Genomic DNA, 18,115 nt, shown 5'->3' on the forward strand with positions numbered 1-18,115 from the left:
TGAGACATGCATGAATCGGTTGACACTTATCTTTTTACACAACCTAATACTTCATTTCCATTTCATCCTAGTGCATGAACATATAATCTATCATCAAAGATATATAAACAGCTAGATCAACAAGATTTACCTTCAGACACAAATCACTCAAACCATCACATGAATAACACCACACATGACACACAGATTTTTCACGTGGAAACCCAACTGGGAAAAACTACAGTGGGGATGAATGCCCACAAGCTGTTTTTGAACTCTTTAGAAGTCCACTCTATTAGGAGCCTTGTCCGGTTAGAGACTGATACAATAGGTTCTGTTAAGAACCGATCCTGTTAGGGATCACCCGGTTAAGGGATGGCTAGAATACCTGGTTAAGGGTTAAACCCTGTTAAAGGTTACCTTGTTAGAGGATTTCAAGAACTCAATGGTTTTGAGTCACCCTATTAAAGGATTTACAGTAAGCCAGTTAAATCTAACCTGTTAAGGGATTTCCCAACTGTTGAAGTGGTTAGAGATCAACAGGTATTACAATGATTTGGTAACAACACTCAATGCCAATGCAGATCCGCTTTAGCTCCTCTTCACCTTCTGCACTTACACTCTGCAGGTATCCCTTCTCTCTTCTGTTCTGGCAAGAATCACGTATCCTTTCACTTGGATACACACACCCAACATTTTCCAACAACCTCAGAAAGAAACACAACATCAACCTTATAAGAAACAGATAGGTCGATAGCATAAACCCTAAACCCTAAAACCTGTTAGGTTAAGGAATTCAAATGGTTCAATCCAGACCGTTGAGCACATTGCATTAAATGTAACAGTCTTGAACTAATCTCAAGACATTCTCCATCATTCACTTTCCACCACTTACATGGCGGTTGATAACCCATCATGCATTTACACCATTTACAGATTTCGCACATTCCCAAGGTAGATAGGAACACTCTCCTTCATGTAGGATCCTTCACGCACACAAGGCTAACATGGCAACACGATCTGTTCTTCGTTATACTGCTAACTCATCACACAAAATCACCAATTGAGTCACACAGGCTTGAAGCACTTCAACCAGAAACCTTGAAGTTGAGACTACCAACCGATAGTCGTACAAAGCTTCCATGTACCGGTTCTCATAACCACATGTCGGTTCACCTTGAACAGACACACCACTTCACTTTGGCACATATACCAGTTCACAGTGTTATATCGGTTCTAGCATATACCAGTTCTTGGTAACATACCAGTTCTCTCTTCTTCAGCATATTGACATAAATGACAACACACAATGTCATCATGTCCTCATACCGGTTCACATAATGCCAACAATATCCCCCTTTGGCATTGATGGTAATATACAAAGATATCTCTTTGCTTCACATCTTCTCCCCCAATATCTGTAGATATCTTCTCCGCTTCTCTTCTTCTCCCCCTTTGATAACAATGCCAAAGTGGAGGCACAAGCTCCCTTGTTCCATTATGTTGCTCCCTCTGAGGAGTAGCATCCTTCAACACATCAATCCAAAAAAAAATTGACTATGAAATACCTAACTAATGTGGAGCATATACCTTTATTTCACCTCCTGAAGGGGCAACACCCCTAATTCACCTCTTAAGTACATAAATGTAGCCTTTGGGAGAGGCTTGGTGAATATGTCTGCTAACTGCTCCTTACTGGAAACATGTTCCAATGCAATCTCTTTGTTCTTAACCTTTTCCCTCAAGAAATGATACTTAAACTCAAAGTGCTTGGTTCTAGAATGTAAAACCAGATTCTTGGAGATGTTAATTGCACTAGTATTGTCACAAAATATACTTACCGGTTTAGATACAGGAACTTTGAAGCCATTTAATACATGCTTCATCCAAATTGTTTGAGTGCAGTTCATGAAAGCTGCAACATACTCTACTTCTGCTGTAGACTGAGAGATACAACTTTGCTTCTTACTCATCCATGAGACCAGTCTACCACCAAGAAAGAAAGCACCAATGATTGTGCTCTTTCAGTTGTCCACATTACCTTCCCAATCAACATCTGTGAATACTTTCAAGTTGAAGTCCTTGCTATATGGATACCACAATCCATAATCAATAGTTCCCTTCAGATACCTAAGAATCCGCTTGACTGCAACCAAGAAGGTTTTTCCCTTGAAAGGGTGGCCTATTATGTTGATAGTTCTGATTTTGTGTTTGATAAGGCATGCTATGTTGGGCTTGTTGCCTCTTTAGTGTCACCAACTCATTGCTAAAGTTTTGCAATAGAGCCTTGACTTCATGGAGATCATTAGAGGATGTAGAGGATGTGGATGGTTGACATGCGGGTGCCATGTGGATAGGAGACAAGGTGGGTTGTTGAGTAGGAGCTTCTGGGAAGAGAGGCATTGGGGGATTGTTGTGATGTATTCACACATCGCCCCATTACAAATGGGGACCCCTACTTTTTGCTTTCTAGGGTTAGTCTTTCTGGTTTAGTTTTTTAGGTTCTTGGCTATTAGTATTTGCATTGAAGGGTCACTAGAGAGCTCATTAGGATAGGGTGGTTTGCTTAGGTTCAAATTGGTCAGTAGGTGGTCCAGGTAAGCAAGGAGAAAAGGATACACATTTAACACTAAAGAGAGATTATTTATAAAAGACACACTCTTCTAAAAAAAGGAAAAGATCCTCATCATGGATATGCACATCTACAATATACAAGGGTTCATTATAAAAGATACAACTCAATAAAGGGAAAGTAGATACTTAAAAAGGAGGAAGGTTTGAGGAATTATTACACACTTTTGAAACTAAGGAAGAGGTCCCAATCAAGGATACACACTTCTAAAACAAGGAACAGATTCTCATCATGGATTCTTTTTCCAATAAGAGGGAGGGGAGCCTCAATAGGGATATACACCTCCATAATCAAGAAGAGATCCTTATAGAAGACACAACCTCAACAAAGGTAAATTTTATTCTTAGGAAGGAGAAATGTTTGAGAAATAGTTTTGTCCGCCAACATAGAGACAAGAGAAGATACAAAATATGTTATTATGTTGCTACCAAAGTATGATTTCACATGAAATTGTACCACCATGAATGACAATGAGACCCCAGTAGGTAAGCTACTAATGTCAAATAATGAGGAACAACTTAATAGGCACCAATGTTATTTGATTACATGAGAAATTGGATGAAGAAGTTGAATATCACATGGTGTAAGAATGGTGTCATGTACTAACTTATCTCTTAGATGCTCTACTATAAATGGAAATAAGACCATACATAAGATGATAAGCATAAATCAATAAAGTTGTGTGGTTACTTTGTTGAGTTCCATAATTTGTAAAAGTGAAAGAGTGGTCAAATGGTCTCTTAGGAATGTTAACAAGGTTTGATTTTCTCTAAAGAAAGGAGAGATATTAAGCACTATTCTCATGTCATGTGAAGAAATGTGTGTAGATAGGAAAGAAGTAGGGAAACTTATGCCATAAGATATAAGATCTTTAGGGACATTGATATCTATACCAAATTAACTATATGATTATTTAGAAAGGATGTGAAATTCAATACTACAATTCATATGATATTTTAATAGAAAAGAAATTTCATCACAAACCTCATTGAAATTAGTGTTATAAGCATATTTTGAAGCACCAAAAGGATTAATATATGAAAAAATATTGATACTTGTTGGAGGATACAATATTTTATTAGCATCATTCATGTCGATTTGGGAGGTAAAGGATTACTCTTTCATTAGGTCGTTTTTATGAATTTCATCATTACAATGTTCATCTTCATCTTTTATCAAGATAATGTTGGGAGACACGTTTCCAAGAAAATGATTATGGCATTGCATTGAAATGTCTTGATTAGAAAAATAGTCTCCAGGAGAGGAATAGGTCTCTATGTCCATAGAAGTGTCAAGATTTGGGATTTCAAAGTCTAATTCATGTTCCTCTTGCACCAAAGTATTCTCATGGAGGAGGTTATGTTTGGGAAGAGATTCAACATTGTTAAATGCTTCATCTTCAAGAGGTAGTTCATTGAAGAAAGCAATAATATTATTTTCTTCATGTACGAAAGCTTCCTCAAGAATAAGAGAAAATTTAGGAGGGAAAAGCATGGTTTATTAGGGCCTCATCTCTAGAAAGGAGACAATTGGAATGAATAGAAGGTAAAGAGTCATAAAGGGGATTCTCAATCATATCAACCTTTTATAAATCTCATAAAGGGGATTGCCAATCATCACAATATCCTTTGTCTGGAATGAGTTTTGAGAGATGTAAAGGATGATTTAATTGAGGTGAAGTCATTAAGGGCTTCATCTACCATATAAAAGTCATCACTACAAAATGGCTCATCAAAGGCATGAGAATCTTGTAGAAAGAGATCCAACATGGGTGAATAGGCTTGCTTTCTTCAAGATAAGGGTCAATTTTTTTGTTTTCTAATTTATGAAAAGAATGAATGTACATAAGCAATGCATGAATGTATTGAAATTTATTTTCTAATACAAGTACACAAGCAATGAATGAATGTATCAAAATTTGAAAATGTCATGCAAAAATCATATTTGAAACCAAAAATTAAAAGTGATGCAAATGTAAGGAGAGTGGGGTTCACCAAAATGTAAAGTGGTGAAATAGGTGATCCACAAATTAAGGTATGAATTAACTTATTTTCACACAAAACATTAAAGGGAGAGAGAACCCAATAGATCCAACCATAATTATATTAGGAAAAGGGTTGAATATTGATTGGATCCTATTTCCTTGATTGAGTTGAGGATATTATTGATCCTTAAGGCTGACACCTCATGGGAAACTGTCCTTATGGGAAGTCCTATGAATGGGGGATGAATTGTACTTCATAGAACAACCTCTGAGATTTTAGAAGTCGACTCTCTGTTTGAAAAGGGTGGTTCAGGAAAGGAGAGGAAAACAAACGTTCAAATTGAAGAACTTTGAGGAAAGGGGAAATTCAATGAATGCAAAACTTTTACAAAGGACTTGAGGTACTTTGTACAAATAATATTCTATTGGGGGTATCTACTTTATGAATTGAGCATAGTACGCCATAGACCTTTCATTGTTGGGAAGAGAATGAAATGAACTAAGTGACTTGGACATAAGTCATAACTTTCAAATCCTCCCGTGGAAAGCACCTATAAAGGATAAACAAAGTTGATAACCTAGCTTCCCTGAATGAATAAATCCCTTTGCATCTTACAAAACAAATGCCATTTGAAACCAATCTTCATAAAAATTAAAGAGTAAGTATACATGGTCCATACTTCATGAACAAAGGAGATAGAAATAAGACAACCATTAAGAAAAATAATCATATATTCACGAATGAAACCAAGTATCATTTACAGTGACAGAGGCACAATCTGTCAGTTTACAAATAATTATAAGGCTCCAATGCATATTACAATTCATGTACGAAAATAAAAGGGTGAAGCTTGTTATTTCTCTTCTAAAGATATTACATCCATATGAATTATTGAAACCACTTCCTTTTAGTCAAATAAACTTACTAATAAAATTCAAAATACTTTAGAGATCATGTAATTGAGAATCTAAGAGGTTTTTAATCTATAGGTCTCTGAAATTCTTAGGATCCTTTTACATCTATCACTTTGCGGCCTTTATAATCTCTCTTCCAATAATATTGCTACTTGGCATGGAAACCTTATGAGAATGAGGTCAGGAAGGTGCCACCAATTTCTTCTATGTTGGTGAATTTGGGCCATAGATTCATCCTTGATCTTTGATATGGAAAATATTTGTGCTAACTGCTTCCAATATTCTCATAATCCTCTTGATTTCAAAACACCTCAAAAGATTTTTTGATTCATGCATGCATGCCTTTTACTTAGTTGTTTACATCATTCATTCTCCATGATCATCATAATCCTAATGGCCAAGAATTATTACCCATTGAGGTGGAGATATGGTCAACATATGTCAAGAGTCATTAGGTTCCTTGTGACCTTCTAGGCCCCTTTAGTGAAGCCTTCTCATGGAGGCAACATGTGGCGAACGAGCGGGGATTCTTAAAAGAGGATCTGCAACATAGCTTGAATTCTTCGTAGATGCAACACTTGGCGAATAGGTAGGGACTCGACTGAAATGAGTTTGAACTTTGAATGAATGTAGTCGTACGTTGAGTATTAAAGGGGCCCACTTTGTCCAAAAAGGGAAAGGATGCCAACTGCTTACAAATATTTTGCAAATAGGTTGGAAGATCGATCATTATACAAGGATCTATAGATACAATTGAAATAATGTAATTTGAAGGCGAGATCTAGGGTAAAAAACATAAATATCAAACTATAGACACAATATAAAAAACACAAGGGCTTCAATTAGTGAACCTAGGTTATAGCACGTGTGTTCATGGCATACTAAAGAATCCCCCTATTTAAAAAAAATATTGCCATAAACTCCTTTTTTGTCACCCCCTCCCAATACACAACCCAAATTAAAAGCCCCCCTATTTTCACCAAATATTGTATTTTTTCGTAGTTGGAATTATAACCCCCCTATTTTCATCAATAGGCAATATTGCACCCTCATTTTTGGGATAATTAACCCTCCAATATGAATGCATGTGATATAATTTCCTAGCTAGTGAAGCCCCCATGATGAAAATATGAAGCTAAATATGAGAAAAAGGAATAAAGAGGCACTCGTGACAACAAGTTTGACTCGAAAGTATAGGTTCGAGAGGCAATTATTAATTTGGTCCTCTAGCTATCTAATGTAGACAAAAATGAAACTTTTTGAATCAAAATATCACTCAGAATCTATTCCCAAAAGTTCATTAAAATTTTGTAGGACATGGAGGCAATTATTGACCTAGTCTTCTATTTTTCACTCCTACAAGATCATTGTCGAATTCCCTATCAAAATCTTCATCTGTGGCTCTTGAATATGTCACCTACACATAGAAATAAGAGAATGGTGTTGTTGCTAGGGGCTTGCCTAGGTCAAACATCGGGTTTGGAATTAACCCTTGAATTGAATTGAAATTGAACTTGAAATATTGAAGTAAATGCTAAATAATATACCTCAGATTTGGTGCAATTGATAATGGATGGTGATGCAATTCTTTTTGAATGTAATCACAAGTATTGATGAAATAACATGACTTGAGACGACTTGAACATGAATGGAACCAATCAAACACACATGCTTGCATGAAGATTGATGTAGATTTGTTGCTCCATGATGTTGAAATCCTTGAAGAATGTGGTGAGATGAAATGCTACCTTGAATGCTTGATTCTTTATGTTCAAATATAATGAATGCTTATGATATGAGTCAATTATGTATGTCAAAATGAATATGAATAATGCTCTTATATAGGGTTACCAAGGTAATTTACTGATTAGGCTAACCTCCAACAATCAAATTGAGACACCAAGAACTGAAATCACTGAAGAGGGGAAGTGCATAAACATTTAAATTAGGTCCTATTTAAGGAGAACTAGGACACTATTGTTGGCATGTTGATGTCAACCAGTAAGCAAGTAAAAAGACAAATTGAAGGACCTAGATAAGAATATGAAATGATGTGAAGTGTTTGCAACTTTGGCAAAATGGTTGAGGACTGCCACCAGTAAATGATAACATGTCCTAACCAGCAGAACAAAGAAGTGCATGATATGAATGTTAACTAGCTGGTGTATACCAATAGTATGTTTGGTCGGTGACCAAGTTTAAACTGGCACAATCAAGTGATTTGGATGCTGACAAAGATGTCATAGGGACTCTAGGTGGCGAACATGCAATGGTAGGTGAATAGTGCATCAACGAGGTAGTTGCCGAATAGGTCGATATTAAATGAAGACTGCAAAAATCATAGATCGATTGCAAAGGATTACGGCTCGAAGAAGATTGAAAGGCAAAGATATTTTGGTATTATGATTGAAGTAGGACATCAGATTGTCTTTTTGATCTAGAGATGGAAACAACTAGATCATTTATTGTAATCGACAAAATCAAGACCGATGAGCAGGATCCAGTTTGCTAAATATAGTAAACATTTATTGGAAGAATAAAAAGGACAAAGCTTTTTGTTGATCTATTGCAAGATATCAATTCAAGAAGATGAGAATCAATTTGATATGGATCATGGTCGGTGAAGAAAACCCCAGGCACGCAAAGTTTGAGTTTTTTTTTCGTGGGAAAGCATGTGTATAAATCTATAGATCAAAGACTTAAGTTATGTGATGAAAAAGTGTGCTCATGCTAAATGAGAGCTGATGAGTCTAAGTGTTTATAGAAAAATATTGAAGTGACTGAGTGTTAGAAGAAGAAATAGCAAGAAGAGTTTAACCGTCAAGTTTTAAGGTAACCGATAAACTGTTACAAAGCATAACAGTCTATCAAACCAACAAAGATTGAACCGGTAAGGTAGTCGCTAAGAGTGAAGGAGAGCAAAAAGAGTATGAGAGGAGATTTGGCTAGGCAGAAGCTGATTTAAAGAGGATTCAGACATAGAGAACTGAGATCTGGTAGAGAAGAAGCAATGTGATAGAAAATAGTTCAACCGAAAGAGTGAATAGGTTACAAAGGTTATAAAACTCATTTGTAACAAGGTGCTTATCATTGTATTGATTTTATATCTCATTGTATTTCACTGAGTGGGTGCTCAATGTAGGGGTTGGGGCTCCTTTAGTTAGTGCTCATAATAGATTAGGGGTTGGTGCTCCTTTGGGTAGGTGCCCATAAACTGTTAGGGGTTGGTGCTCCTTGGATTGGTGCCCTAAACATTGTAAAACTATTATTTCATTGTGATGCTAGATTGGCGCAGTAGATCTCCAACAACATTTCTCGCCGAGGTTTTTCCCACATTACGTTTTCCTCATATATCTAGTGTTATGCGATGTTATCTTGTGTGTGATTGCTTGTTAGTGTTTTCATTATTCTATCGATTGCACACACTATTTGAAATTGTTTATAAACACTGATTCACCCCCTCTCAGTGATATCTTGTGTTCTACAATTGGTATCAAAGCAAATAGCAGAATGACTCCTTATGAATTGTGGTATGATCGAAAGTCGTCAATCAAACACTTCAAAGTGTTTGGAAGTAAATGCTTCATCAAGAGAGATGAAGATGGTTTAGGTGGTTTTGAATCTAGGAGTGATGAAGGTATTTTATTGGGTTACTCAACTCACAACAAGGCTTACAAATGCTACAACAAAAGATTGAGAAGAGTCATTGAGAGTGTGCATGTAAGAGTTGATGAAGACTTGCATAAAGGTAGACAAACACAACTAAACTGGTATGATAACTCATGTGATGAAGATGAAGTGTAGTCAGAAAGTGAACAGGAAGAGGCACCCAACAAGACCCCTAATAGACATGTGCAAAAAAATCACCCAGAAGAACAGATTATAGGAAATAAAAATGATGGTGTGCAGACTAGAAGAAGACTTGCATGGAACAATGAACAAGTGAATTTTTTCCTCATGACTAAAATGAAACCCAAAACATTTAATGAGGCCAACAAAAATGAGAAATGGATGGATGCAATGGAAGAAGAGTTGCAGCAGATTGAAAAGAACAAGACTTGGGAGTTAGTTCCTAAACCAACAGATAAAAATGTCATTGGTACTAAATGGGTCTACCGAAATAAGATGAATGAAGAAGGTAACATCGTTGGGCATAAATAAAGATTAGTGTGCAAAGGGTATTCTCAAGTAGAAGAAATTGATTTTGAAGAAACATTTGCACCGGTTGCAAGACTTGAGGCTATTACAATGTTTTTAGCATTCTCTGCCTACAAAGGATACTTGGGAAAGATACAGGAGTACCTAAATCCTTCTCTTTTGTGTATGTTTCAAGCTTGGTTGCTACAGTCCCCTTAGGTTTTGTCTTTGACACTTTCTTCTTTCCACCTTAATTCTTCATCTTTAGCAGGCGTGACCCCTGTTTTCTCACTAGCCACAGTGGAGGTAGTGGCACTGAATGCTTCACCTCCATATTTCTTGTCAAGAGTATCAATCATTCTTCTTACCTTTCTTTTCATGATTGGCACCTGAAGTTCCTATCTTATTTTGGAGTTTGCCTCCTCACATGTTCCAAATCTCTTTGCCTTAGAGTCTACCAGTTTAGACAGTAGCATATTGACATGAATTTTAACAATATCTGCTGCAACCTCATAGCCCATAAGTGGAACCCAAAAGGTTCTAGGTTGAACCACTTGAATGATACAACAACCAGTGTCTACAAGAAATCAAATGTTGTCTTTGTATTTTTGCACTATACCGGTTGTAATTCTTTCCCTCTTGTGCATCCTAATTTTAAATTCCTCAAAATATCCCCACATTGCTTCACCAAATTTATCTCCTAGATCCCTAATCATTTCACCTATCTGAACCATGATAGGTTTCTCTTCAGACCATACTACATTACCCTTACCGATGAAAAAGGTTTGCACATAGAAAAATATACATACCAGTAGTGAGCCATATTTGAAGGATTGTTTCTTGTCCTTCTTAATTCGCTCCATGTTCACCATAAATTGACTTTGAATCATCTCACAAATATCATAGGTTGCATCCTCCTTGATAATTCGATAACCAGCATGTATGGCACCGCTCGACACACCATTCATCTGACTTGATTGATAAACCCTGTAACCTAGCATTGTAGAGGCAAATCTTACTTCTTGACATCCTCAATATGGGTGATTTTCATTGCTCTACTATAACATCAGGATTTGGTTAACCGGATGACTTCAGATGATGGAATCGTTCTTAGGGTTAATGCTTCACTGGTTGCACTAAACCTTGTCACTCTTCGAATCACCTCCTTTGTAATCTTGATCAGTGCTTGAGCTTCCAGCCACAAAAAATGATCATGAACCTTGCTCAGTACATACCTAACCCAATCGTCATGAAACTGATTAGGAAAATCAACAACATTAGCCAAACCCTTGGTCTTCATAGATAGAAATTCTGCCTTCAGTTGATCATTAACACAAAACCCTTTAAACTCATTTCGAATGAACTTGTCTCCAAGTTCTTCGAGCTTGCAATGAATATAGGAGCAAATGTCTTCTACCAACAATACACCAAAGGGCACAGATGATAAATCACTCATCATGTCGATCTCACTGACTTTAATCGGATGCAACTTGAACTCGGGTTGGGGTTCTTTGATAGCTTCATCCAACACAAGAGTCGATATCGACGCTGCCATGATGTCCTTCAAACAAGATTTTCTCAGATAAAGATGAATACCTTCTCCTTAGCAGTATCAAACACCACTATCGCTCTGCTTGAACTTTTCGTACAAATATTACTTAGCAAGATTGCAATCGGCTTTGACCGCACAGGAGCTCAAGAGATTTCACAAGAAAACATGAAAAATGAAAATGTGTTGACATTTCCTTATTTATCCATTGGGATTTATCGACATTATAATACAACAATTAGTTTTGAAACTTACAACTTAAAGTACACTGATTTGACTTTACCGGTTGTTTGTTATCGATATCGATACACAAACAACTAACTCACAAGACATTCTTCAACCAAGAACTTTTAGACTAGCTTTTTATGCATCTCAACTATGCAAATAGACATAACCTTATACTTGTTAAGGGGTTCAAAATAAATCTTACCATATGTGCTCCCCCTAAGCATCGGTATGCCTAGTTTGAAGAGGAACTATCATCACCAGTGGATGATGACTTGGTTTCTGGAAGATTTTCTCCTTCTTTGATTTCTTTTCTCTTGATCCATGTCTTTTTCATTTCATTTTCTACCTCTTCAATTGTCGTCTTTCCTTTCAGTTCATTTTGTCCTCTCTTCTTGCCAGACTAGTTCTTGTCTCCAGACTGGTTATAGGATTGATTCCTAAACTCTCTAGCTAAGTGACCGATCTTATGGCAATTGAAACATGCCATACCAATTGTCCTCCATGGTCCTGCATTATTTCTCTACCCTAGTCTCAATCTACAATTTGTTGCAACATGACCAAAATTACCATAGGTGGAACAAGTGGCTTTGAATTGATTATTCCTTTTATTAAAACTAACCGGTTTGAATGGTTGTCTTGATACATTGAGCTTGCATTCTTCATATTTGTGTCCAAACTTATTGCATGTGAATCAATATCCATTAAAACTTCTTCTATTTGGCATACTGCTAGATTGAGATCTACACTCATAAGCAGTGTGGCCATACTTATGACAATTATGGCAATAACCATCAAATGTGAAATTCTTCTTTTGACTAACCGGTTTATTTCTACAGTCATTAGTCTTATGACCCGATTTACCACAATGATTACAAGAGAATTTAGAAAACTTCATACTATTTACTTCAGAATGGTTCCTTTTGTTATCCTTCATCCTTTTGGATTTAGATGGTTCTCTAATTTCCATAGGACCTGTACTAGGGAAACCAAGACCAGTTGTTTCTTTAGTTCTTCTTTGAGCCTTCAACTATTTATATAACTTCTCAGAGCTTTCATTGAATTTTCTCAGCTTCTCATTTCTCTCATTCTCAGCTTTCAACTCACTCTTGAGTTGTTCAATCTCTTTTTCCATCTTCTCTTTTTCTTTTGTGTTGTCATGCAGTTGCTTATGTATGTATTCATTCTCCCAAGTGAGAATTCAGATTTCTTCATCTTTCTCAATCATGATTGCATCATTTTGTCTCAGAGCATCTTCAACAAGCCTCCTGGCTCTTTCAGCCTTTGAGAGTTCTTCTTGTGCTTCCCCTTTTCTTTCATCAACACTTTTGCCGGCTTCCAGTATCTCAATCATTCTTAGGGCCTGACCTTCATGTTATCTTTTGAGATGTGTGATTTCTTCGGTCAGCTTCTTGTTCGTTCCATGAGTTATGAGACTGCTTCTTCAACTTCTTCAGATCCACTCTATTCAGAGAGTTGATCTATGATGTCCTAAAGATCCACTCTATTCAGAGAGTTGATCTATGATGTCCTAACTCTCATTTAGTTGTTGAGCTAATTCCTTCCTTTTTGCAAGAGATTTTCTTAGTCTTTCTTTTAGTTGAGCAATGATTTCATTTGCTTCATCAATCTGCTTTTGATACTGGTATTCTTCCATGATCTTTATCCTCAAGTTGTTAAGCTTCACTTCAGAGGAATATGGCTCTGATACCAATTATTAGTCCCAATCGGTGCTGAGAGGGGAGGGGTGAATCAACACTTTATCGATTTAAACCAATTAAAACATTTAACTCAAATTTATACTCTTATTATTCATCAATGTAAATATTTACTGCAGAAGATTATGCATGCATGAAAAGATACACAGTGACACCAAGATTTATCTCGTGGAAACCCAAATGGGAGAAAACCACGGTGTGAGTAGGAACTCACACAAGTTGTACTCTTCTGGAGTATGCCCTATAAGGAGCCATCCCTGTTAGGAGATTACAAAGACACTATTAGGTGCCACCCGGTTAAGGGATTTTGCCCAAGGCCTGTCAGTGCCTTTACTCTGTTAGAGGTAGCCTTTTTAAAGGTCTTAAGATCATCAATTAAGATGACACCTTGTTAAGAGATTTTTACAATAGGACCTATTAGAGTCCACATTAATAAGAGATTTTGGTTTCAATGGTTAGAAAGAAACAAAAGGATGATTTGCTAGAGTAGCTACCGATAGCTTGATCATATCACACTGTAAAAACAAACTCTATCTGCACCGGTTGTATCTTCTCTGCACACCATCGATTTCCTACTTATACATTCAACTCTGCACTCTGCTGATTCTCTATCCTTCGACTCTATACTTATGCCGGTCCTCTGACCTTCGACTCTTTACTATGCTTTGCTCCCCCTATATTCACACTTTCTCAATCACACTCTCCGCATGAGCAACAACCTCATCAAAATGAATTAAGTGAATTTATTACCCTTTGGATCTGTCACCAACTTTCCCTCCAAAACATTCTATTCAAAATTATGTTACTGATCACTCTCCAGAAATCATTCTAGGAATATTTTCCAAAACAGTCATTCATGTCGATAAGTCCACTGGTTGACTGGAGAAGATTGTCGGTTTAACTAGATGTTAACTGAACGTTACCAAGTCTATTGGTTACAATTTCTGCCGGTGTACTGATCAAAATCTACCAAACTGATTACCTCCTATATACCAGTTAAATAACTGCTCAACTGATTATACTGTTCTGTAAACTGCTTATCCAGTTTCCCTCTTTTGTGTTGGTCTACTTACTACCTGCCGGTTGGCCTCCTATGTGCCGGTATACTCACTGCTTGCCCTGTTGTGTCGATCTCCTTACTGCTTTCCCTTTCTACACATTGCTTAGTCGATAGACTATGAAGACTTGGAAGATGATGTTGCCAACAATGACAATCATATAATGTACCGGTCATTCAAAATGCACCAAAATGCCAACAATATGAAGGTTAACCAATTGGTGTATACCGGTAGTATGTTTGGTCTGTGATCAAGTTTGAAACGACATGATCAAGTGAGTTGGATGTTGATAGAGATGTAACATGGATTCCAGGTGGTGAATAGTGCATCAATGTGGTAGTTGCCGATTAGGTCAATATTAAATGGACTATGAAAATCACGAAGAGGATTGCAGCTCAAAGCAGATTGAAAGGCATAGATTTTTTGGTATTATGATCAAAGTAGGACATCTGATCGTCTTGTTGATTTGGAGAAGGAAACAACTATATCATTTATTGTAATTGACAAAATCAAGGCCGATGAACATGATCCAGTTTGCTAAATATAGTAAACATTTATTGGAAGAATAAAAAAGGACAAAACTTTTTGTTGATCTATTACAGGTTGTCAATTCAAGAAGATGAGATCCGATTTGATATGGATCGTGGTCGGTGAAGAAAACCCTAGGCACGTAAAGTTTGAGTTTTTATTTTGGCGGGAAAGCATGTGTATAAATGTGCAGATCAAAGACTTAAGCTATGTGACAAAAAAGTGTGATCATGCTAAATGAGAGTTGATCAGTATGAGTGTTTATAGCAAAATATTGAAGTGACTGAGTGTTAGAAGAAGAACCAACAAGGTTTAAGGTAACTGGTAAACTATTACAGAGCATAACAGTCTATCAAACTGACAAAGATTGAACCAGTAAGGTAGCCACTGCGAGTGAAGGAGAGAAGAGAGAGTGTGAGAGGAGATCCTGCTAGGTAGAAGCTGATTTAAAGAGGATTCAGACAGAGAGAACTAAGACTCGATAGAGAAGAAGCAGTGTGACAAAAAATAGTTCAATCGACAGAGTGAATAGGTTGAAAAGGTTACAAAACTCATTTGTAACAAGGTGCTTATCATTGGATTGGTTTTATATCTAATTTCATTTCACTGAGTGGGTGCTCAGTGTAGGGGTTGGTGCTCCTTGAGTTGGTGCTCAGTATAGATCAGGGGTTGGTCCTCCTTTGGGTAGGTACCCATAAACTGTTAGGGGTTGGTGCTCCTTGGGTTGGTGCCCTAAACATTGTAAAACTGTTATTTCATTGTGAGACTGGATTAGAGCAGTAGATCTCTAGCAACATTTCTTACTGGGGTTTTTCCCACATTGGGTTTTCCTTGTATATCTAGTGTTATGTGATGTGCTCTTGTTTGTGATTGCTTGTTAGTGTTTTCATTATTCTATGGGTTGCACACACTATTTGAAATGGTTTATAATCACTAATTCACCCCCTCTCAGTGATATCTTGTGTTCTACAATGGGCACCATGGTCCACCAAAAATAAGGTAGACAAGTGGGAAAGCTGAGTGCACAACCTGAGGCACAAGTTTAGTTCTTCGTACAAAAAGATGGCACCACATTTGAGGTGAAAAGGCTAAAAATGGACCTAGGAGAGAGCTAAGATGGGACACACTAAAATAGGGGCACAAAAGGTGGTGTAAATTGTGTAGGGTTACAATTTATGACGCTACACTAGTGTGACCATTCTATTGCACTATATGGCTTGCCTAACATAACACACCTTGTTGGCTAGTGGAAATCATGCCTTCTCTATGGAACCCTAACATATTATTAGTTGACATTTCTTAGATCCTTGTCTCATCAATTGGTGTATGCTCTTATCTATTTCTATAAATCCACTTATGCTCTTGAAATAACATTTTGAGAATGATATTAGTGGCTGAGACAATTTTGATATTGAGGTCTATTCAACTTGTTGACTTGGAACCTTTTGCTTGCTTTAGTGCTAACATTGTTTTCTTTGTACATGTGTTTTGCGTAGATTGATAGGATCCTAAGCTTTGGATCTTGATCATCCCTCAATTTGGTGTCATCCTATCCCTAGCTTGTCTTTCTCTTGGCTATTCTATCTTTTCATCTCTACTATACCACAAATATGAGCATGAGTTCATACTCCCAATAAAGTGGGGGATAAATGTGACTTGTTGTAAATTGTAAACCCTTTACAATTTCACACTCTTTTTAGACCCATTCCTTACCATCCCTCCTTCTCGACCTTTTTGAGCCTATTTGGTGCTTATCTCATCCAAATTGTTGTCATATGCTTATGGTGTGACCATATCCTGTCTCTTGGGACCTTACACTCTGTAACCACCTTTATTTTGTCCCTTTTTGAATGGACTATGGTGCTTAGTACATTACTCCTAGTCGACTATGGCACCTCCCACCCTTGTCCCTCCAAAAGGGGCCCATATTTGAAGATTTGAAAGTGTTAGTTCTCACCATTTGTGATCCAACCCCAATATCTTCATTTGACTATTAGAAGTCAACCTAATTTGATAAATACCTTGAGAACCCTATATAAGACATTTATCATTCACAAACATAATCTAGCAATTTCATTCAAAGTCCTAATGATCAAGCATTTCTATTCATCCAAGAAAGGAGTCTTAGTACAAGGAGGAACAAGCTACAATAATCTATGTTCAAGTTTGATTTCATGTTATGATTTATTATGTTATTACATTAACACTTGGAAGACTTATCTAAAGAGCATTGCATCACCATCTCCACCATTATCAATCCTAAGGTATAATTTTGTCAATTCAACATTTCATTTTTAATTTAGCCCCTACCCTACTAGGGTCAAGTTCTCTTTTCATCATTTGATATTGCTATTGAGGAGTTGGAAACACCAACATGGGGTTTTACTTAGGCAAGCTCCTATACAACACAATATTTTCCCCTCTCATATGTGTATAGGTTATACATCTGCCAATTGAAAGTTGTGGAATTGTGTAGAGAAAATAGAGGTGCACATTCACAAACCTTAAATAGGAGAAAACCCCTAGAATATGTCGATTAGTTTACTTGATCGACACTTTTAGGTTAAATTTTGGAGGGAAATATCTACAAAGCATCTTGATCCAAAATTTGAAGCCTCAGTTAATGAAGACACCTCCAATTCTTGGGTGCCTTACTCCATACACCAACACTTTCAACTCCAAAATTTCAATTATAGGTTCCTCTCTGCATTTCATTTCCAAATATGTGCTTCTAGTTCTATATCTTTTTGTTTATGTCAAATCTTGTCAATTTTGTGCCATTTCACCCAGTCATTACATATTTCACATCAAATCAACTCAAATAAAAAATAGGAAGTAATCATACACAACATTCAACTTCTCCTTTGAGATTGAAGTTAGATTTTGTTGGCTATTTCCTTCAGTTATTGATGGCGATTTAGGAATTAAGATCTTAGTTTATGTTCGTAGGCTAAGATCCTATTTCCATCATTTCACAAAACATAAGATTTTATTCATATAATATATAGAGTTGTTGTCAATAAATTGTTTATACAACAATTAAACATTATTAAGTAATAGAAAAATAAATTTTATTACCAATCTTATCCATGAATTGCTATTTTTTTTACCATGTCTAATATACATATGATATTTGAAAAATTTCTCAAGGATTTCCCTTCTACTATGTTATAGTTTCTCAAGCAATTTTTTTGAAAGTTTTATATCAAATCTATAAAACTATTAGCTATTTGATATGTGAGCATAACTCTTAGGTTAAAACCTCTTTAACTAACGACTAAGAATTGAGGGTATCCATCCCACCAAAATCAATCAAGACATGATCTTGATAGACTTATTTAAAGATATTCAACTTCACCAATAAACTAAGAATCCATTGACATCTTAAAT

This window comes from Cryptomeria japonica, chromosome 9 (genome assembly GCF_030272615.1).
Source record: "Cryptomeria japonica chromosome 9, Sugi_1.0, whole genome shotgun sequence".
In the NCBI taxonomy this organism is placed as follows: Eukaryota; Viridiplantae; Streptophyta; class Pinopsida; order Cupressales; family Cupressaceae; genus Cryptomeria; species Cryptomeria japonica.